We start from the raw sequence: 22,308 nt of genomic DNA, 5'->3' as shown, positions 1-22,308 counted from the left end.
CAGCCTGGAATCCACAGAAGTTCTGTGGTGCCTGAGACTCTCTGCGCAAGGATTTAACCCCTCCTCTATTTTTAAAATTCACCAAAATTCACATAGACTGGAACCTCACCTTTGGCCATTACCCAAAACACATCTCTGGAAAATCAGGGCCATCTTTTCTATTCAGAGATCCTGGTGAAACAGAGTAGCTGACACACCAGGAAAGCATGAAATCACCAAGATAACTAGACAGCAATGCCTACAGTTACCTAAAGTAGAAAGAATGAACTGAACAACAGTATCATCTTAAGCAAAACTACTGGAACCGATTAAGAATTTAAAATAGTATGATAAATATAGTTACAGGAATATTAGAAGATATTAGCCACATAAAAGAGTAAAAATAAACCACAAAAGAAATTCCAAACAGAAATATGATGTATAAGAATTCAGGAATTTTTCTCAGAATTAAAGAAAGATGAAAGGTCTTGGATTTAGAAGGACCACTTAGTGCCAAGTAGCACTGATAATGAAAAACTTACACCTTAGAGAAAATTCTGAATACTGCTAAATAGAAAGCAAAGGAAGGGACAAATACTCCAAGTGAAAACAATTGTAAAGGATGTAATCAAATTAGAAAACAACAAATCTAGAAGATGATGGAAGAGATGTGATCATCAAAATGATGAAATATTGCAGTAACAGTTAAAGCTGGCAAAGACTGAGGGTGTGTGTGAGTGTGTGTGTGTGTGTGTGTGTGTGTCAGAAAGAGAGAGAATGGAAAAAAATCTAAATCAAATGAAGAAGTACATATACAGCAACCCAGAACTAAAGTGCAACATAATTTGATCTGATGAAGTAGGAAACCTGAGGAATGAAAGTGAATTAAGATAGTTATTTTGTCAAGGAAAATGTCCTTTTGGGAAAGTTGTTTGTTACTTTTGTTGTTAGAAGAAAAAAATATAAAATTCTTATAAATGAGTGTGTGTGTGTGTGTGTGTGTGTGTGTGTGTACATAACAAAAGTTCAAGAATTTGTTTCAAGAAGATAAGCATGATTTGGGGTCTTTGGAGAAGGATAACTGCCATAATAATGAAATAAATAAATACGTGTCATGTATAAATTTTAAACAGCAGAACAAACTAAAATCATTCAAATAGAAAGCACAGATGGAGAAAAACACGTGAAGTTTACACGAAAAATAAGTACCAATATAACAGTAGTTGTATTTATCCAGCATTTATAGTTATCTATAAAATTGAGTTAAACATGCTAGTTAAAAGTGGAGATTCTAATAATACACTTTTTTAAAAAAAAGAGTCAATAATATGTTGTGTAAAAGAAAAAAAATTAAGATGTATCAAGCAAATATGAAGCAAAAGAGAAATAACATAGTAATCTTATACTTGACAAATATAATTTAATGCCAAGAAGGATGTTACATACTGGTAAAAGAAACACTAGGACAAGAAGAAATATTTATCATAAGCCACGTCCATTCATTTACATATTGCATATGGCAGCATCCTCACTGCAGTGGCATAACTGAGCAGGTGTGACACATCAAATGACCTGAAAACCCTAGAGTATTTACTATTTGGTCTTTAACAGAAATTTACCAACTCCTGATATATAAAACTGTTCTAGAAGCAGAGAAAGGAAATGGGGTAAAATAATATTTGAAGAGAACCAGAGTTACACAAATGATAGAATTATTAGACAAGAACATTAAAAAAGCTATTATGTCTGTATTCTATATGTTCAAGAAACTAGATGAGAGATTAAACATGTTACATAGAGATACACAACATATATTTTAAAAAAGAACTTGAACTTGTACTGATAAAGACTATAATATCTGAGAAGAAAAATTCACTGGATGGGAATCATGGCCGAATAGATATTGCAGAAGAAAAGATCAGTGAAACTGAAGACATATCAATAGAAACCACCTAATATGAAAGAAAGATACAAAAGATAAAGGCTAAAAAAATTGGACATAACACTAGTCAGCCTTGGAACAAATATATACATGATTAGAGCTGCTGAAAGACAGGAAATCAGGGATAACAGAATATTTTTAAAAATAACTGGCACAATTTGTCTGAATTTGCTGAAAACCATATATCCCCAGATCCAAGAAACTCAATAAACCTCAAGTGCAGGTGACATAAAGAAGACTTTGCCAAGTCACATTACAATCAAATTGCCTAAAATCAATAATAAAAAAATCTTTCTTCTTACGATTTCAAAAAATTTATTTATTTATTTTTGTCTGCATTGGGTCTTTGCTGCTGCGCATGGGCTATCTCTAGTTGCGGCGAGTGGGGGCTACTCTTCGTTGCGGTGCACAGGCTTCTCATTGCAGTGGCTTCTCTTGCTGCAGAGCATGGGCTCTAGGCACATGGGCTTCAGTATTTGTGGCATGGCGGGCTCAGTAGTTGTGGCTCATAGGCTCTAGAGTGCAGGCTCAGTAGTTGTGATGCATGGACTTAGTTGCTCCACGGCATGTGGGATCACCCCAGACCAGGGCTCAAACCCGCGTCCCCTGCATTGGCAGGCAGATTCTTAACCACTGTGCCACCAGGGAAGTCAAGTAATAAAAAAATCTTAAAAGCAGCCAGAGTTGGGGTAAAAAGTACATTTTATATAAAAGAACAATGATAATTATCACAGCCCATTTCGCATTGGAAGTAATGCAGACCAAAAGCCCTGAAAGAAAAACTATCAACCTAAAATTATGTATCTGTTGACAGTATCTTTCAAAAACAAAGATTAAATAAAGACTTTTCAAACATACAAAACCTGAAAGCAATAAAGAGCACTGGGAATGATAACTATGTAGGTACATATAAAGATCTGTAAGAAAATTATTTAAATATCTTTAAAAGAGAATCTTCTCTTTAAATCAAAATTAATAACAATGTGTAACAAGGTTTATAACATATGTCAAAGCAAAATGTATGATTACAATAGCTCTAAGGCCAGAAGGGAAGAAATAGAACTACATCATTTTAAGTTTCTTATAATATGCATGAATTTGTATAATATCACTTTAAGGTAGACTGTGATAAGTTAAAGATGTGTACTTTAAACCCTAATGTGAGCAGTAAAATAACATAATAAAGAGTGTTAACTAATGCTCCAACAAAAGAAATAATATAGAATCATAAAAAATACTCAATTTAAAAGAAGGCAGAAAAGAGAAAAAAAATACAAATTGGACAAATAGAAAACAAGTAGCAGGATAATAGACTGTCAATAATCACATCAAATCTAAATGGTCTAAACCTGAGCTAAAAGGCAGGGATTGTATTATTAGATCAAAAAGCAAGATCTATTACATAAATATAAAGAAAGAAATCCATTATATAAAGAATTATGTTAAAAGCAAAAGGATGGAAAAAGATGTGCTACCTATGAAAATATAAAAATAATTGATTTATGAAAATATTTTTTCTTCTTACATATGAACAAAGACTTGGCTAGAAATCAAACTCTTTCATTTAGGTTACTGCTCTGTTGTTTATGAAGCGTTGACTAGGGATTAGTTTAGAGACCATATGGCTTGCTGATAAGGTTTTCTTAGAGTGCAGGGTGGTAACAGAAAATGTGAATTTGCTGATGACTCTAAAAATCTGTAAATTTCACATAAAAATATACATATCTGTTTTTTCTCAAAAAGTTATAACAGGTGGCAGCCCTGGAATGGCATTCTCACATAGCAATACAGAACTGGAGTTGAGTGGCAACTTCTGCCTTTGGTCTGAACCTGCAGTCTTCAACTCACCATAGTGCTTATTTGCACTACTTCATTCTCTTGCATTACCTGCCTGACATCTGAAGGCAACTGGGACTGTAAGGCCTAATGTTGCTTGACTGGTTTTTCGAATTTTGTGTTACTGAAGAAAAGTGTGAAACAATTCTGGCTTTTGTTGTTTGGTTTCTTGTGACCTTTTTTTTAATGCTTTGCCTGGATGGAATTAAGGAGATTTCTTTAAAAGTTCAAACTATAGATACATGAAAAAGAAAATAAAACTATATGAACCTGTATCTAACTGTTTTTCTCCACTTACTTGTCTGGTACATAATTTGTTCTGCATACTAAAGTATTAGTTTAGGAAGCTCGGCTTCTATTAAAATTTATTTATTACTTCCATTTCTTTATTATTTTACCAGTTAAGCATAAGTTGAAGATTTTTTCTCTGACTTTGTCACCTTTTCTCTCATTGTTTCTGTTTCCTTATTTTTTTCTTCTGTGTTCCAAGACAAACACTCAAGTTTTTATTCATTATTAAAAGCTCAATTTTCTGTAATGCTGCTACAGCTCTTTATTATTTCTAAAAGTAATTTTAATCTGCAATTAAAGTTTAGTGTTTGAATATATTAATAATAATTAATATTTATTGAGCACTTAACTATATGCCAAACACCACTTAAACACTTGAATATATTATCTCAATGAATTTTTTCCAGAAATCCTACGAAGAATGTACTATTATTATCTCTTCTAAAGGTGAAAAAAATAAGGCTTTCAGAGATTAATTTTTTCGAGAGCTGGAAAACATGGAACCAGGACATATAACTAGGCATTTTTTAATCCAAAGCCCGTGCTCTTATTCATGAGCTGCACAGTAAGCTTTATCTCTGATTTATTTAGCTTGCCCCTCATGCAATTAATTCATTTCTTTTACATTTAATTATGTTTCTTTTAAAATTTTTAACTGTGATAAAACACAAGTAACATAAAATTTACCAACTTACTCATTTTTAAGCAGTTTAGTAGTGTTAAATTCACATTGTTGAATCTCCAAACTTCTTTTCATCTTGCGAAACTGAAACTCTGTACCCATTAAACAACTCCCCATCCCCCCTACCCCAGCCCCTGTCAACCACCATCTTGCTTTGTCTCTCCAATTCATTCTTTATCTCAGTCTGTTATTTTAATAATAATTTAACAATTTCCTTGTTGTGTAGGAAGCTTGTTTTCCCCAAAATTTTTAGAACCTAAATACAATAATTTACAAGCTTTTTTAAAATTAGGAATATTTTCAACATATGTTCTTCTTTTCGGTGCTATAGTTTCTCTGTTTTATATAGTAGAATCACTTCATATGATACTTATTCGTTTTGAAAAGATATTCTCTTGTCCTTGAAAAGAATGGTACTAATCAATCTGTTGGTATTAATCAATTTTATCTGAGCCCAGTTAGAATCATCCTTTCAGATCTCAAGACACAGGAGGTCTTTATGTTTACAATCCCAATCAACCTTCTGGTTCTGTGTTGTCTTTAGTAAGGATCCGTTGGCCTAAGGAACAACCCCATGGTCTTATGATCTGATTATTTTATCATAAGGGAAGAGTCTTTTCCTGTACAGCCTAAAGTTGTCTGTATTTCTTGCAGTGCAAAAAAACCCAAATGGTGAAATAAATATTCCAACATCTGGATCTAAAATGTTACCACATCCATGTTGGCCTCGGCAGTGTTTCATTCCTGAGGAATACTGAGCTGAGATGCACTAAAGAGGGGCCAAAGGGTGGAACAGTGTGTCTGAATTCCATATTGAGGAGCTTTCACGAAACAGAAAAGTGGGCATGTGCCTCTATGAGTCTGTGTAAATGGAAATCCCCCACCTTATTAACACACATGGCTTTACCATTCTGCCTCCAGGCTAAGCTTTCCTTAGTTGACTCTCCAACTTTTGCATGACACATTTTTGACCAAAATTTCTAGTTTCCACTGTTGTTGAAACTACATCTCTTTTCCTGTTTTCATGAGCATTGTAATGGAAAGAGTGCAGGGGGTGAATCAGAAACAGCTGATTACCAACAATGTAGCCAGAATATCCTCTTTCATATATAAACATGAAGCTGGTAATGGCTTTTGCCCTCCTGTGTCAGTTTGACCTAAAACCCAATGTATGCCAACAGTCTTTTATAAACCACACACGGATAAAGTACCTTTTGACTATAACTTCAGCTGGTCTCTGAAGAGCCAATTTCTGTTTACTATTACTATCTTTTCCATTTTCTTTTCCCAGAAGTATTTTGGCAGGGAAAGGTATATATATATATATATATATATATATTGCACAAATCACCTACATTATATTGAGATGCTATTTGCAAGTATTTTTTTCTCAAAAATATTCATCTTTTTCCACATCTTTAAGACCAAGTGTCATTATGATGTGATCACTTTAAATTATCAGATAACTTTTCACAGTCAAGGCTGAATGACTTTCAACCTTCCAAATTCTATTTCATGTCCATAATATATGCTAGTTGAATGAACAGTCTTTGTAGAAGTGACAACAGCTAAATTATAAAATCTGTTAAAAATCCATTCTACCATGGTCTAGTTCTTCATTATCTGATTTAGGAAGGGAAGAACAAGTCAGAATAGAAAAGGTCAGAGTGTGAAATTTAGGCAAAAACTGTGGGCTAAAGCTTGAAATTAAAATTTCAACTAGAGCTCAGTTTAAGAAAACAAACCAAAACAATCTGAACCGAGAATGGGATTTTGTGTGTGCATGCATGTGTACGTGTGTGTGCTCACTATGGTACAAGAACATTCTATGAATTAACTCATTGGTCACGACTGCAGTGTTTCTTATGGAAAGAATGGGTAGCTTGTGAGTATGATCTCATCCATCCTCAAGGAGCAGGAGGTTGTTTATGTAAAGAGGCTATTAACAATAATAATTCCGAAGAAAGGAAGTGTTCCCCAATGTTTAGAGTCAGCAGCTTAGATTCTATTTCTGGATGTATCCATTTTTTAGGAGGTTTTAGACAGGTCATAGTTTCTTAGGACTACTGTTTCTATATCTATTTGGTTGGTATACTAATAGTTTCCATTTTATTACTGCATGGCAATTTTGTGAGTTTAAATAACTTTAGGTAAAGTAACATGCAAAAATGCTTTAAAGTCATTGGAGAACCTCCAGGACAAAGTAGGAAGTATTTACTTCCCTGGAGAAAATGTAATATTTTTTCATAGCAAGTGCTGTGTGGTCTTTCTTTTTTGTCTTTTTAATGGAAAGGCTCAGCATTGCCAAGTATATTCTGTAAGCTTTCTTTCCAGAATTGCCACTTAGTGGCTTCTTACCAGAGCTATCGGAGTTTCACATGACTTCATTATTAGATATGTTTATAACTAATACATTTTCTTATTTTTTAAAGGGGAAAAAAATCACAATGAATTTAGGAGTCACTAGGAATTTGGGGACCATTTCTGGAGCAACAGTTGTTCTTCGTATTGAAAATGGACTCGTGAGAACAAGTCCACTCCTCATGAGATGCCCTAGGCAGGTGAGTGTGTAGAAGCTGGTGAAATATTATCTGCTTGGGACCAAAGAGGAAGCATAGGTGTTTGAGATTTAGCTTTAGGGAAAATAACTAAGCAATTGAGGGGGGTGGGGTGTAAGAATCTAGAAGCCAAGTATGTACATTCATCACTGTCAATTAATAAGAACTTAAACTTGCAACACACTTTATTGGTTAAAATAGTGCACTGTGCATGTTGTTTCATGAAAACTGTGAAGTAGAGTGATGCATTGTTTCAGGTTGAAAAGACTAAAATTTAGAGTTATTAATTAATTTATCCAAATTTGCATACCTAAAGAGCTAGTACTTTAAACCCAACATTTGACTCTTCACCTAGGGATTGATGTTATACCCTTAATTCTCACCTAGGGAGGGAGGGGGGAGCGCCTACACATTTCATGCTCCCTACTTGCCTATCTGCCGACTTTGCTGTGCAATGTTCTACCAGTTGAGAATCACTGACACAGCAAGCCACCATGATGAGTGGGTTTCCCTTCAATGTGTTAGGACAGAAAATAACTTGCCAACCACAGAATATGGCTTTTTGTGAGTGTTTTTTCTTTTCTTTTTATGTAAATGATGATACTATTCCATGAACATGAAATGCTTATCTTCATTTTCCCAAGCCAGGATTTTTTAATATACTCAGATCCTTGTGACGATGTTTATCCCTGCTCAGAGTTGAAATCTGGCTGCTGTTTTTATGCTCTGATAATAGCTCTAGCCATCCTCCATGGCCTCTATCTAAAACTAACATTCCCCAGGCTTAATTCCCTTCACTGCTGGTGCCCTCGTTTTTCACTAATGTACATTTTAACTGAAAACACATGACACTGGAGAGATTAAAACCTCTCTCAAATATAACCAAAGAAACATTTTCTAACTTGACTTTCCTCTGGACTGTTTTCCAATGAGATTTTCATGTGGTCGCAGTTGCTGAACTTCACAATGCCATCTCTGTTTTGGCATCAACTTGGAGAAAGAAAGAAAACGGGCTTCTTTTCTCAAGAAATCTCAGATCAGTCCTCAGAGAAAGGAATGGGGAACCGTTTCAAGAGAGACATACCTTAATTTTGTTGCAAATCCTTTTCTGCCTTCCAGCCTTCAATATCAATATGTCACACTAAATTATTTCATTAAGTATTTCATCTCCTCTGTAATCTGCTTTTCTTTGAGGACAAACTGTGGATCGGCTGTGTACATGTCTGCAATATTTGGACTCAAAGGACACCTGCTGACTCTTTACCAGAAAGTTATGTGCATTCTTTTCCTCTCCCCTTCATAAATATATATTGCAATTGCCACTGTTATTAAAAAAATTATCCTTTGGTCCTTAGCGATCTACTGTGCCCTACTCTCCCTTCATTCTTAAGCTGACCTTGCTCCTCGAGAAAGACAAGAAGACAACCTTAAGTGACAATGAGACAAATTTCATTTTGTTGGGAACTGCCTTTTCAATTATTTCTCTCTTCGTGATTTCTCCTTGCTGACCTGGTCCAAGCTGTTACTTTGACAGGGGTCCCTCACCTCTAAATTAAAATATGCAAATTGTTATGCTTCCTGCACTAGGACCAGTATAGTCTATGCACTGTAATTGCAAAAGATTGTTCAGTTCCATTTTACACCACAAGAATATAGTTACCTGCTTCTGCCATTTCCTATTATGAGAAAAATAATACCCTGCAGACTGATACATTATAAGCAATACATTTATGCATCAGTATACTTCTATTTTAAAAATGAAAGATTATTACTTTTTGTGACCCACATTCTGCCACAAGGACAATATGTCCAAATATATCCAAGTACTTTCAAGGACTTGGTGGATATATTTTAAATGTTTCAATACTGAGAACTAGTCCACCTTAACTTGAAACATAGCTACATTTTTATGTACTTAAAATTTTTAATAGACTTGAAATACACAACAGTTACTATCAATGCATTTTTTTAATATTCTTCCTTTAGTAAATCCTTGGAATTGGGATGCTTCCCTAGTCATCTGATCCATTAGTACCGTTCCAGGCTGATAGACAAATCATTTTCAAGGCCATTCTACATACTGTTTGCCTATATGTGCACATACAGTATTTTCCCATTATTTTAAAAAGTTCTGTTTCTCAGATAATAATATAAAATTAACTTATAAGTACACACTGTGATGACTAATGATATTTAGAAATGCTCAAGGCTTATTTCTGTGATGCTATCATATCTACCATGGTTCTCAGAAATTCCTAAGTGATCATGAATTGACCTGAGCATCATGAATTTTCCAAGGTTGTCTCAGGAGATCTGGGGTGGAAGCCTATTTGGAAACTACCATATGGGAATCATTTATCTGTAGGTGAAATAGCAATAATAAATACAAGTACTGGAAAATCAATAGGTTATTCGTTGCTTTGGGATATACAGTTGGCTCTTGAACAATGGCTCTTTTACAAACTGAAATAAAAATATGGAAGAAAACTTTCCCTGATATCGCTGAGATCATTGAAGAATATCAGTTCTGTAATTGTTAGTCACTGATTCTGGGCCCTCCTGTCTAACCTTTCTTGCTTATTAGGTGAATATAAGAAAAGAAGAAATTTGTCACTACAAAATATCCTTTTAACTCTATATATCTGAGATTACTAAATAGACTCTTTAAAAGAAAGCAATTATTTTCTCTTCACTTTTTCTTTTCTTTTGATTCACTGTCTTTGAATTTCTCTCTTTAACACCAATCTTAATCCTACATTTCATCATTAGAAACTAATAGGGTTCTGCGTCTCCCCTCCCCCAGGTTGGCATAGCATCATACTGAGAGGGAACCCCTGGGCCCATAGTTTCCCCAGTGGGAAAAACAGAAGCCAAGGTGGACCTCCAGCTCCCCCAGCATTGTGTGTCACTTCCTGGGAAGCCCATTAAGAAGGTCTCATATCACAGGATTACAGGGGGATCGTATGGGGCTTGACTTCTAAAGGTCAGGTTGTGATGGAGAAGAGGGGCAGGGCTTATAGCAACCAGCACTCAGATCTTGGCAGACTGAGTTCTTACTCACAGAAGCACCCAAGTAGAAATCCCAACCAGCAGTTTGCCCACCTGCACAGCCAAGATGGTAGCCCCATCTGGCCAGGGAACTTGGTATGTGGTACTGCCTAATTTGGGATCCCAAATGGCGTGTCTTGTTGGTCTTGGAGCCTGTTCTGACACCCCTCCAGCCTTGGGCAGGGACACTATTCCATAGGCCTGTCTACTGCCAAGTGTAATCCCCAACCCTGTAGGATGAGGAAGCCTTGCTGGAGCAGCTGGGAAGCTGCGTAGCCCAGTAGCACTTAAGAAAAGAGCCTAGTCAGCAGTGCTGGCCATCTGTAGAGCCAGAATGGTGGCTCCTCTGGTCAGGTAACTCAGCATGCAGTTCTGCCTGATTTGAGATCTGAAACAATAAGTGGTCTTGCTGTCTGTTCTGCCATGTCACCCAGGCAGGAAAGCTAATTCATAGCCCTGTCCACTGTTCAGTGCAGGCTTCAACCTTAATCAACCAGGAAGCCTGGACAGAGCACCTGAGAAGCATGGCCCTGCAACACTTGAGCAGAAAGTGTAGTCAGTGGCTCTGTCCTTCTGCAGAGTCATGTTGGCAGCCCCATTTGGCCATGAAGTTTGCTATGTAGTTCTGCCTGAGTTGGGACCCGCCCTGCCCACCCCCACAAAAAAACGAGCCTTACCAGCATTGGAGCCTGTTCTGCTTCCCTCCCCCTCCCCCATCAGGGAAATTAATTCATAGCCCCACCCACTGCTGAGGGTATCACTTTGCCCCACCCAATCAGGAAGCCTGGCTGGAACACCTGGGAAGCTGTGTGGCCCAGTAGCATTGAAACAGAGAGCTTGGCCAATGGCTCTGCCCTTCTGTGGGGCCAAACCACCAATCTGGCTAGGGAGCTTTGTGCAGAGTTCTGCCTGAGTGGGACCTCAACCAATCAGCCTTGCCAACTTTGAAGACTGTTCTGCTGCCCTGCCCAGGCAGGGAAGCTAATTCACAGCCCTGCCTACTACTGAGTGACACCCCAGCCCCACCTGACCAGGAAACCTGGCCAGAGCACCTGGAAAGAGCCTAGCAGCATTTGAGCAGAGTGCCTGGCCAGCAGCTCTGCTATATATAGCGCCAAGTTAGTAGCCCTGTCTGGCCAGGGAGCTTGGTGTGCAGCCCTGTCTGATTCAGCCCCAAATAATAAGCCTTGCCAGTCTTGGAGCCTGTCCTGTGGCCCAACCCAGACAAGGAAGCTAATTTGTAGCCCTGAATACAGCATTAAAGATCAACCCAACAAGAAAAATTAACCAGAGCATCCAGAAAGCTATGTAGCCCATCCTACAGCCCTGTTTACAGTGGCATGTGAGCCAAGAGTCCAGCCAGTGACTCTGCTTGTCTGCAGAACAAAGCCAGTTTGCTCATCTGGTCAGGGAACTCAGTGCACATATCTGCCTGCTTTGGGTCCCCAAACAACTAGCCATGCCAGCCTTGGGGCCCATTCTGCTGCTCCAACCAGGCACTGAAGCTAATTCATAGCACTGCTTACTGCTGAGTTTAGAACCCGGTCCCCCTAATTCACCCCCACTCCCTGACTAGGAAGCCTGGTGAGAATCCAGGCAACTGCCGAGCCCATCCCACAGCCATGTTTGGGCAGGGAACCAAGCCAACAGTCCTATTCAAGTGTTCCCAGCAAGCAGCACCACCACTCCTGATTTCAGAGCTTGGGCAGTGGCCTTGCCCCAAAATAGACCCCAGTAGTGAGCCCGACCTTCCAAGGACTCTATCAGCTGACCTGTCCAGAATCCTAAGCTAAGCTGACTGGTGAAGAACTGTCTCTGCCAAAGAAAACCTATAAAGTCTAGAAGAGGAAACCACTTACACAAATATGCAGGTAGTGACGTAAGGAATGAAGGAATATGAAAAAAGGTAAACGTGATACCACCAAAGGAAGCTAATAAAGTTCCAACAACTGACCCTAGAGAAACAGAAAGCTATGAACTGTCTGGAAAAGAAATCAGAGTAATCTTCTTAACTACAAGATTACACAAATAGACAATTAAATGAAATTAAAAAAACAATGCATGAACAAAATGGGAAATTCAACAAAGAAACAGAAATCATCAAAACCACAAAAAACAAAAAAAACCTGGAAATTCTAGAGCTGATGAATACAATCATTGAACTGCAAAATTCTATAGACAGCTTCAACAGCAGACTTGACCAACTGGAAGAGAGAATCAGTGAACTACAAGGTAGGTCAGAGGGGCAAAAATTATTTTTAAAAAATGAAAGAGTGAAGAAAGCATAAGGGACTTATGAGATATCATAAAAGGAAACAATATATGTATTATAGGAATCCCAGAAGGAGAAGAGAAAGAGGAGGAACAGAAAATATATTTAAAGCAATAATGGCTGATAACTTCCCAAACCTGGGTAGAGAAATGGACATCCAGATTTATGAGGCCTAAAGGATACCAAATATGTTAAACCCCAAAAGGGCTACACTGAGACACATTATAATTAAATTGTCAAAAGACAAAGAGAATTTTGAAAGTAGTGACAGAAAAGCAACTCATCAAATAACAAGAATACTATACTTGGCAAAGATGTTCTTCAATTGAAAGAGAGATAAAGACTTTCCAGAACAAATAAAAGCTGAGGGAGTTCCTTGGCAATAAACCTGCTTTACAAGAAATGCTAAAGGAAGTTCTTCATGCAGAAATAAAAGTATGCTAATTAACACCATAAAAGCATACATATAGGTATAAAATTCACTGATAAAAGTAAATACATAGTCAAAGTCAGATTCTGTAATATTGTAATTGTGGTCGGTAATTCACTTAAAACTCTGGTGTAAAGGTTAAAAAAGCAAAAATATTAAAAATAAATCATAACTATAATAATTTGGTTTTGGATATACAATATTAAAAAAATTAAGTTGTAACATTCATAACCTAAAATGTGAGTGGCACAGAGCTAATAGTGTAAAGTTTAGGAATGCTATCAAAGTTAAATTGTTATCAGCTTAAAATAAGGTGTTATAAATAAAATATATTTTGTGTAAGCTTCATTATAACCACAAGGAAATACATGTAGTTACACAAAAGATTATGATGGAAGAGTCAAAGATTATTGCTACAAAAAAATCATCATATCACAAAGAGGCCAACAAGATTAAAAGGAACATTGGAAATATAAAATATTCAGAAAACAATTAACAAAATGGCAATGGTAAGTCTTTACATACCAAAAATTACTCTAAATGTAAATGGATTAAATTCTCTAAGCAAAAGTCATAGTTGGCTGAATGGATAGAACAACAAGATCCAATGATCTGCTGCCTACAATGCATACTTAGCTTTAAAGACACACATAGACTGAGAGTAAAGGGATGGAAAATGGTACTTCAAGCAAATGTTAACCAAAAGAAAGCAGGAGTAACTAAATCTATATCAGACAAAATAGATTTTAAGCTAAAAATGGTCAAAAGATACAAAGAGGGTCAGTATATAATGATAAGGTGGTCAGTTCATCAAAAAGATATAAACAATTATAATATTTGTGCATCCAGCAGTGGAATACCTAAGTATCTAAAGCAAATACTAACAAAACTAAAAGGAGAAATAAACAGCAGTATAATAATGCTTGGGTACTTTAATATCCTTACACTCTTAACATTGGATAAATCATCCAAAAAGAGAATAAGGAAACAGTGGATTTGAACAATACTGTAAACCAAATGGACCCAACAGATAAATAATGAACACTTCATCCAGCAACAGCAGAATACACATACTCCTCAAATGCACATGAAACATTCTCCAGGATAGATCATATGTTAGGCTGCAACACAAGTCTTAGCAAATTTAAGAATATGGACATCATACCAAGTATCTTTTCTACCACAATTGTATGAAACTAGAAACCAATAATAGGAGGAAAACTGGAAAACTCACAAATACATGGAAATTAAGCATCACACTCCTGAACAATGAGTGGATCAAAGCAGAAGATAGCAGGGAGATGAAAAATATTTTGAGACAAATGAAAATGGAAATACAAAATTAGATATTCACATGTAAGGAATGAAACTACACCTCTATCTTATACCACTCACAAAAATTAACTCAGAATGGCTTAAAGCCTTAAATGTAAGACTTGAAACCATAAAACTCCTAGGAGAAAGCATAGGGAAAAAGCTTTTTGACATGGGTCTTGGCGTGATTTTTTGGATATGACACCTAAAGCATAAGCAACAAATTTTTTTTTTTTTAATGAGACTGAGTCACATCAAAAGGCTTCTGCACAGTAAAAGAAAACATCAACAAATGAAAAGGCAACCTACAGGATGGGAGAAAATATTTTTGCAAACCACACATCTGATAAGGGGCTAATAACCAAAATATATCCAGAACTCATATAGCTCAATAACAAAAAATAATAAGAAAAATGGGCAAAATCCTGAACAGACATTTTTCTGAAGAAAAATATTCAAATGGTCAACAGGTACATGAAAATGTTCTCAGCATCACTAATTATAATACCTGTATTATTTAACCAACAGGCAAAGCTGGCATAATTAAGAGACCTCAAATTGTAAGGGCTTTTACAATATTGCAGTTTGTTTCTCTCTGACATGCTGGCTGGAGGTGAGTGGTTTCATATTAGAATATCTCCCACACAGTGAAAAAGGGAAACAGAAAGTATCCATACCTTTAAGGAGGCATCCTGTCTCTTGATTCTGGCCAGAATCCAGTCACGTGGCACACCAAGCTGTAAGAGAAGACAGAAAACACAGTTCCAATCTGGGTGGCAATGCATTCAGGTGAAACGAAGAAACTTGATTATTAAGTAAAGGAAAAGGAAATTGATAGACAACTAAGCTTCTGCCACTTAGTATTCAAGGATTATTTTTGAATAAGTAAATATCATTTATGCAACATTTGTTTAAAATCCAGAACTGTAATACTGGATGAATTTCCAATCGAATCAGGGCAGTTTTGTCTAAGATTGTATTACAGAGTTTTAATAAATATTTGCATTAAGAATTATTAAGAGGAGAATGTCAATCACAAGTGTTCTTTTTCCCATTAACAACATATATTTTCTTCTTTCTGCAGTCTAATATGTTGCTGTAAAATATTTCTGTAGTTAAGGAGGAAACAAAACAGGCACATGGAAGTTTATTTGAAATTAGCAAGGGAACTCCATATACATCCCTATGCTGAGACATATAGTGAGAAAAAGAAACCAATATTCTTTTACCCATTATTACCCATGCAGAGTCCCCCTTTTCTCCTTTTATCTTTCCAGGCCAAATGCCTTCTTCTCACTGAGACCACTTGACACATGTGTATTTTCCTGGCAGTTTCAGTAGAATGTCAACCTCAGGCCCTATACTGCATCTCTGTCTATATTTCATAACACCTAGCAAGACTGTGGTTGCTTAATTAATTCAGAACAACAGTACTAATAATTAAATAACATGCACAATCCAATTTAAGAAGAGTAGCAGTAAGTGGTTATTTTTTCCTCCACCAAACGTTGTTTAAATTAGCTATGTGCGTTTCCTAGTTTGTTAGCCAGCCTGAACTGAAATTCAGTTCACTGTATCTTCGTCATGACCTACACATTATGCATCACTCTGCCAAGGGCTTTTAAATGCGCTTATTTATATGCGGCCTTTGGGCTTCCCAACACTATTATAAAAGCAAGCTGACCTAGAGATGTTCATGTTTTCTCTAAGGGACTGAAATGTCTGCCTCATATAGGCTCTATTAAGGGCAACGATTTATTTAAGTTCTGAAGGGAAGAGCTAACAAAATTGCATATAAGATATGGATATCAAAATTCACACAAAGAGAATCCTAGAAAATAATAAAGACAGGTAATATAAAAGTTGAGCAAATTTTAACCTCAAAATACCCTATGTTTATGTCTAATGCTACATAAGGTTAAATCAGATGCCGTTTGTTTTAGCAATATTAGTAGTTTCATTTTCTCTATTCACAGGCTGAATCCACCCTTTGAAGTAATTAGCATAATCACTAACATTATAAGATCATTTCCCTCACTCCAAATAAATGACCATCAAATTCGTGCCTACTCTCTATATTCAGAAATGCTTAAATAGTTCATTACTACCCAAATGACTATGGGGAAATGCTGTGCATAAGATGAAAGTAATAATGATTCATACCCCACAACGAAGATGAAACTCTTCCACATAAGAATTAATTCACTGTAAAATATCTGAGATCAGGAAGATAATTGAAAGTACTAAAAATAAAATCGAATGCAATAGGTAATCTAAAGGTCACGAGACGTCACTAAACAATTAGAAGATTTTTTAATTTTGATAGGATTTATAAATATTACTACAGGTTATATTCTGAATATAGATTGCTTCTAAATTGAGTTTTCTGGTATCTAAATGTATATCTAATGAAAATATTTTATACTCTATAATCTTTCGCCTATCATTCATATTACATTGATTAAAAAAACTAAATGTCATGAGACTTACCACAAACAGAAGATTTTTTAATATTGGTAAGGTTAAGTTTTATCAATATAACTATAGCTTCTGTTCTGAATCCAGAACAACTTTTAAATGGTGCTTTATCTATCTAAACATACATCTAATGAAAATATTTTTATACATTACACGTTTCACATTTCTTATCACACTTAATCTAAAAGGAATCTGAAACACTTAATAGTACCCATTTAATTTTCCAACAATATTATCTCCTGTTGGTAATAGGTTTTATTGATTTTCAAATATGAACCTGTATTATCTGAAACAAATGAGGACAAATAAGGAAGATATTCTTCCTAAATTTAAAGATAGAGCAAATTTGCTATCGATTTACATGGCATCACACAATGTATTAGTGATACTGGTTAATAAGAGAATTTATATTTCTTAATACTGAACTTAGAGCCCAGGTCTAAGCAAAACTGTGAAGAAAAGTGTTTACTTGTAGCCTGTTTCCTCTTTTGTATGTATCCCTGTTTTCTCAAATACCTTCTGAGTCCATGACGGTCCCTAGCATTACTGTACCCAGGACTAATGCACATTGGCATGCATCCCTTACACTGTAAGCCTATTATGGTTGGCATCCATATGATAGATCAGTGCCTACCCCAGACAGGTGATGAAATATTTTGAAAATGACCCATGGTTCATGCTGTCTAAGCCACATCCTTCCCTTCATGCGAAGCTCTACTAACAGCACACAATGCCAGAGATCATTTCCTCTCTTCAGTATCTGCTCCACTTTAAAATCTTACGGTCCCTGAGAATCTTATAAAAGATCAGGGTCCTGTTCACTTTGGCCAATGTAAATTTCTGAGGTAAATATTTAGCCTACCTTTAATGTCTGTAGTGTTGTCCATTAGGGGCTATTGTTCACCCTAAGTATCAAGTTATGCATTGAACAACTCCAGGTGTTGCCATGCACCTTCAAGTCATTCTAGATGTGTAAGGTTATTGTGGCAGTTTTCTCAGCAGATGGCTTTGAAGGGTTTTGAAAAATGGAGGCTTTTCCCTAATTTGCAGAAACAGTCAACAAATATAATTAATTTCTAATTTCCAAAATGGTCAAAAATATATCAAAAGGTGCTCAACATCATTTGTCACTAAAGAAAAGCAGGTTCAAAATATAACTACTAAAAATCTACAAAAATGGCTAAAGCTAAAAGAACTGAGAGCAAATTAGACTCACACACTGATGGTAGGAGGACAGCTCAATGCAATTACTTTTGAAAACTGCTTGGTCATATCTAATGAATCTGGACACACAGACATCCAATACGGCCAGCTGTGGGTATGCCCAACAGAAAGGCACATATATGGACTCAGACATATAAAAAATTTCATATCATACTATCTGTAAAAGCTAAAAACTGGGAGTAAAAACAATATCCATCTATAACAGAATGGATAAAGAACAATTGTGATAATGGATAATGGAATACTATATAACAAGGTAAAAGGACAAATATTGCTAAATGCTGAAAAGATGGATAAATGTTGAGTGAAAGAACAATCATAAAGGTTTAATACCACATTATTCAACTTATATGAAGTTAGAGAACAGACAAAATTAATCCATGATTACCTTTGGAGATAAATGACTGAAGGAGGCTCTAGATCTGAGTGGTAGTTACATAGGGGTGCTCATTTTGTAAAAGTTGACTGGCTGCCTACTCTGATCCCTCATAAGGCAGCACTGTAATGCCATAGTAAACAAACAAACAAAACAAAACCCATGCAATTCTGTCCACATCAGAAACAGTGATTCATCGCTCAGGGATTAACTCACATTACCCAGGCACATAAGAGTTAGGTGGTTAAAAAAAAAACCTACTTAAAGACATACATTCTTTCCAAAATGTTAGTGGCAAAATAATAATAATACAACATCTTTTTAAAATTAAAAACATTTTAATTAAAACAAAAAAAAAGAGGTGGGAAAACAAACTGTCACTTCATCAGTTTAAATTAGTAAATAGAGCTGTTACAATAGGATGGACATATTTACTCCATGAAAACAAACGCCCTTGGAAAGCAATATTATGCAAACACAAGAACAATAAATATGGACTAATAAATGTCCTTTTACTGCACAAGGCACAGAACCTTGACCATTCTAAGTATGAAGGGCAAATATAATTCAAGAGGCATTTAGTTATATTCAATGACACTGGTTAAACTTTGCTGCTCAAACACCCAAATACTTCATCAACCTCATCTCCCAGCTCTCATATGGCTGCAGATATAATTCTGACACATAAAGCAGCTCTCATGGAAGAATTTCAAGCCACTTAGGGATAGTGTGACCCTCAGAGAAAGTTATTAGTGGTAATCTAAAGTTTATAGACGTTAAAACTTAATCCAAGTCATGTCTGCTTTGAGGTTAAAGATAAAATCAGAAGAGGAATTAGGATACAGGGCTTCAATCCAGAGATGTAAGCACTCATTCACTCAAGACCTATTTATTGTGAAATAGCTATTTTTGGCCAATCATAGCCTTATGTGCTAGAGATAAAGTGGTCCTCAGACAAGTCTTTGCCCTCAAAGTGATTACATTCCACAAAGAAGACAGACAAACCATATGTACCTACAGGCACACCTCGTTTTATCATGCTTCACTTTATTGCACTTCGCAGATACCGCTTTTTTGACAAATTGAATGTTCGTGACAGTCCTCCCTCAACAAGTCTATTGGTACCATTTTTCCAACAGCGTTTGCTCACTTCATGTCTCTGTGTCACATTTTGGTAATTTGCAATATTTCACACTTTTTTGTTATTATTATATTTGCTATGGTGATCTGTGATCAGTGACCTTTGATGTTGCTACTACTGCTGGCTGAAGGCTTAGATGATAGTTAGCATTTTTTAGCAATAAAGTATTTTTAAATTAAGGTATGCACATTTTTTAGACATAATGCTATTGCACACTTAACAGACTACAGTATAGTAAACATAACTTTTATACACACTGGGAAACCAAAATATTCATGTGACTGGCTTTATTGCGATATTCACTTTATTGCGGTGGTCTGGAACTGAACATGCAACATCTCCGAGGTCTGTCTATAGATAAACAAGTAAGAATATTTCCTTTAATGGACATGCTCTGAAGAAAACACAAATCGAGATTAGAGATAAAGGCTGGCTGGGATGAGGCACTGGTTTCAAAAAAGTCTTCAGGGACTGCCTCTCCACGGAGGTCATGTGTGCACACGCAACGGAAAGATCAAATAGAGGGGGTCTAATGAAAACTGAGAGAAGAGTCATCCAGGAGAGGAGACCCTGAGGGCAAGAACAAGGTTGGCACATTCAAGGGCCAACAAGGGGCTCAGTATGGCTAGAGTACAGTGCAAAGAAATGGTAGTAAATGAGATGGAAAAGGAAGATGGAAACCAGAACATGTTGGGCCTTCAAAACCATGATGAGTGGCTTGGGTTTTATTTTAACGAAAATGAGAACACATTTGTAGGGCTTTAAGCAAAACAAACACAATGCCTACACTTTGAAAAGTCTACTTTGGCCCATTGTGTAGAAGCCTTCTTCCATATTTAGACAATTTGGAAATGAAATACCTTTTAAGCACTGACAGACTTACTTTCCAATGGACAAAACATTCTCTAAAATGTTTTATAGTAACACCCAGCTCAGTGCCCTCTCCTTTACATTTTTCAGGCTGTTGATTTCTAGGACTTTTATGGTTGACAGTACTACCATCACATTCATAGAAATCTAAGGAAGATCAGAAATAAAGGACAGTCTTATCTCAAGGTTGTCTAAAGAGAAAATTATAAAGTAATAACATATGACTTAGTATTGTCAATATACAATATAAACAATTCCTTAGGTTGCCAGAATTCGTAACCACGTTCACGGTTTGCCTCCCTCAAAGCTCTGCATACCTCTAGCTGAGGGAGCGAAGGAACTACTTGGGTATGATTTCTAGGTTTGGTGAAGATTACCATCTCTAGTCCTCCCCAAACTCAGAGATGGTTTTCTCTGTTAACCCCGATCCCTGCAAATCAAAAGCACTGACTAGGTTGTCAGCTCACTAATTACAGGTTTCATATTTGCTCTCAATTCATTTGAAAATATGAAATGTGGCTTATCATCTTCGTGAGACATGAAGTCAAAAGTTGCTTAGTTTCCCCTGTAAAACAAATGTTAGAAGCATGTTAGAACACTATCTCCCAGTTGGCTATCTCTTGAGGTCACCCTCAGGTGAAACACCAGGGACTAGGAAATGGGTCAGGGATGCATCCAATTTCATTAACATCTGAAAGCTTTCAACCGATAGAACAGCCAGTGCTCCTCTCATTGCAAAACAGATCCCTCCCAAGAAAGTTATTAGTCAAAAGGGCAAACTAGAGTCCCAGTGGTGATAATTCTCGTGCCATGAGTACTAGGTTAAGTGAGGGAAATAATAGATGGTCTGTTCATTGGGGAATTGATTTCAGCCCTTCTCAAGAAGCAGATGGAAATTTTAACCCACTCACATCTGATCTCAGTTTGGAGCCATCTTTCTTCTCCTCCAAAGAGCAGAGACTGAATTTTAAGTTAGTTAAATCATTTCCCAGCTATCCTATTGTAACCTGATAAGGTACGGGGTCCCTGGAGAAAGAGAACCAGGAATGGCTTTCTTGACAGAAGAGAAGCCATTTTTGGCCTAAGTCATTCTGTGATCTAAGCCTGGCCACAATGGTTGCCCTTAAACAGGTCTTGGTAATTAATGATCTTAAGGGAACAAAAGAGTGCAGAACATTGCCTGTTATCAGGCAAGAGAAGTAACGATAGCAAAGGTAATATATCAGTTGTAAAGACTCCCAGTTCTGTTTCAGTAGTGAAGATTAGCCTGAAGTGCTCAACCTCCAGATCTACAGGAACCTAAGTGGTGATGATGGTGACCTTTTCTGACCCTTGTAACTTCAATCAACTAAAGCTTGGACTCTATCAACCACTCAAGCCGCTTCATGAATATGCATGTACCTTTAGGTTAAAACTTCCCCAATTTTCCTGTTTGGGGGGACACTGTTTTGGGAAAGATCCTCAGTGTTCTTACTTGCTGCAAGTAGTAATAAATTCTTCCTTCTGATCTTTGGCGTGTTTGTGTTTTGGTTTGCCAGCCAAGAGGCAAACCCAGTTTTCGGGTAACACTATCGGTGTACAACAAGAACTTGAAAATTGTATGATGAATCCCTGCTCTGACCTTCTGCCCCAATATAGTTGACTACCTAAGTTATTTATCTTCCAAGCCCAAATAATCAGGTTATAGCATATAACCCTATGCTGGGAAGGCTGGGGAGCTCTTGGTAAAGGTACGGGATTGAGCCTCTTTTGATTTTATATATGTGTATATACACACGCATACACAACTATCCTGGGTAATCTTTGCTTCCTTTCCCAGATTCACTCTGGTTTCTCATTGAATTCAGCTGATGGAAGGCTCTGGTAG

At 36.6% G+C, this 22,308-nt stretch overlaps 1 long non-coding RNA gene across 1 annotated transcript in view; it reads right to left on the bottom strand.

Annotated features, from left to right (window-relative positions):
- LOC114906978 overlaps positions 1 to 22,308 on the bottom strand; it is a 586,545-nt gene that overhangs the window by 548,177 nt on the left and 16,060 nt on the right. Inside the window, exon 2 of the long non-coding RNA XR_003796584.1 lies at positions 15,030 to 15,089. This is a non-coding gene — a long non-coding RNA (uncharacterized LOC114906978). The remainder of the gene's footprint in view (positions 1 to 15,029; positions 15,090 to 22,308) is intronic.

Source organism: Monodon monoceros, unplaced genomic scaffold (assembly GCF_005190385.1).
Source record: "Monodon monoceros isolate NGI ecotype Baffin Bay Population unplaced genomic scaffold, NGI_Narwhal_1 Super_Scaffold_3, whole genome shotgun sequence".
NCBI lineage: Eukaryota > Metazoa > Chordata > Mammalia > Artiodactyla > Monodontidae > Monodon > Monodon monoceros.
This window is presented reverse-complemented; position numbering and strand designations above follow the sequence as displayed.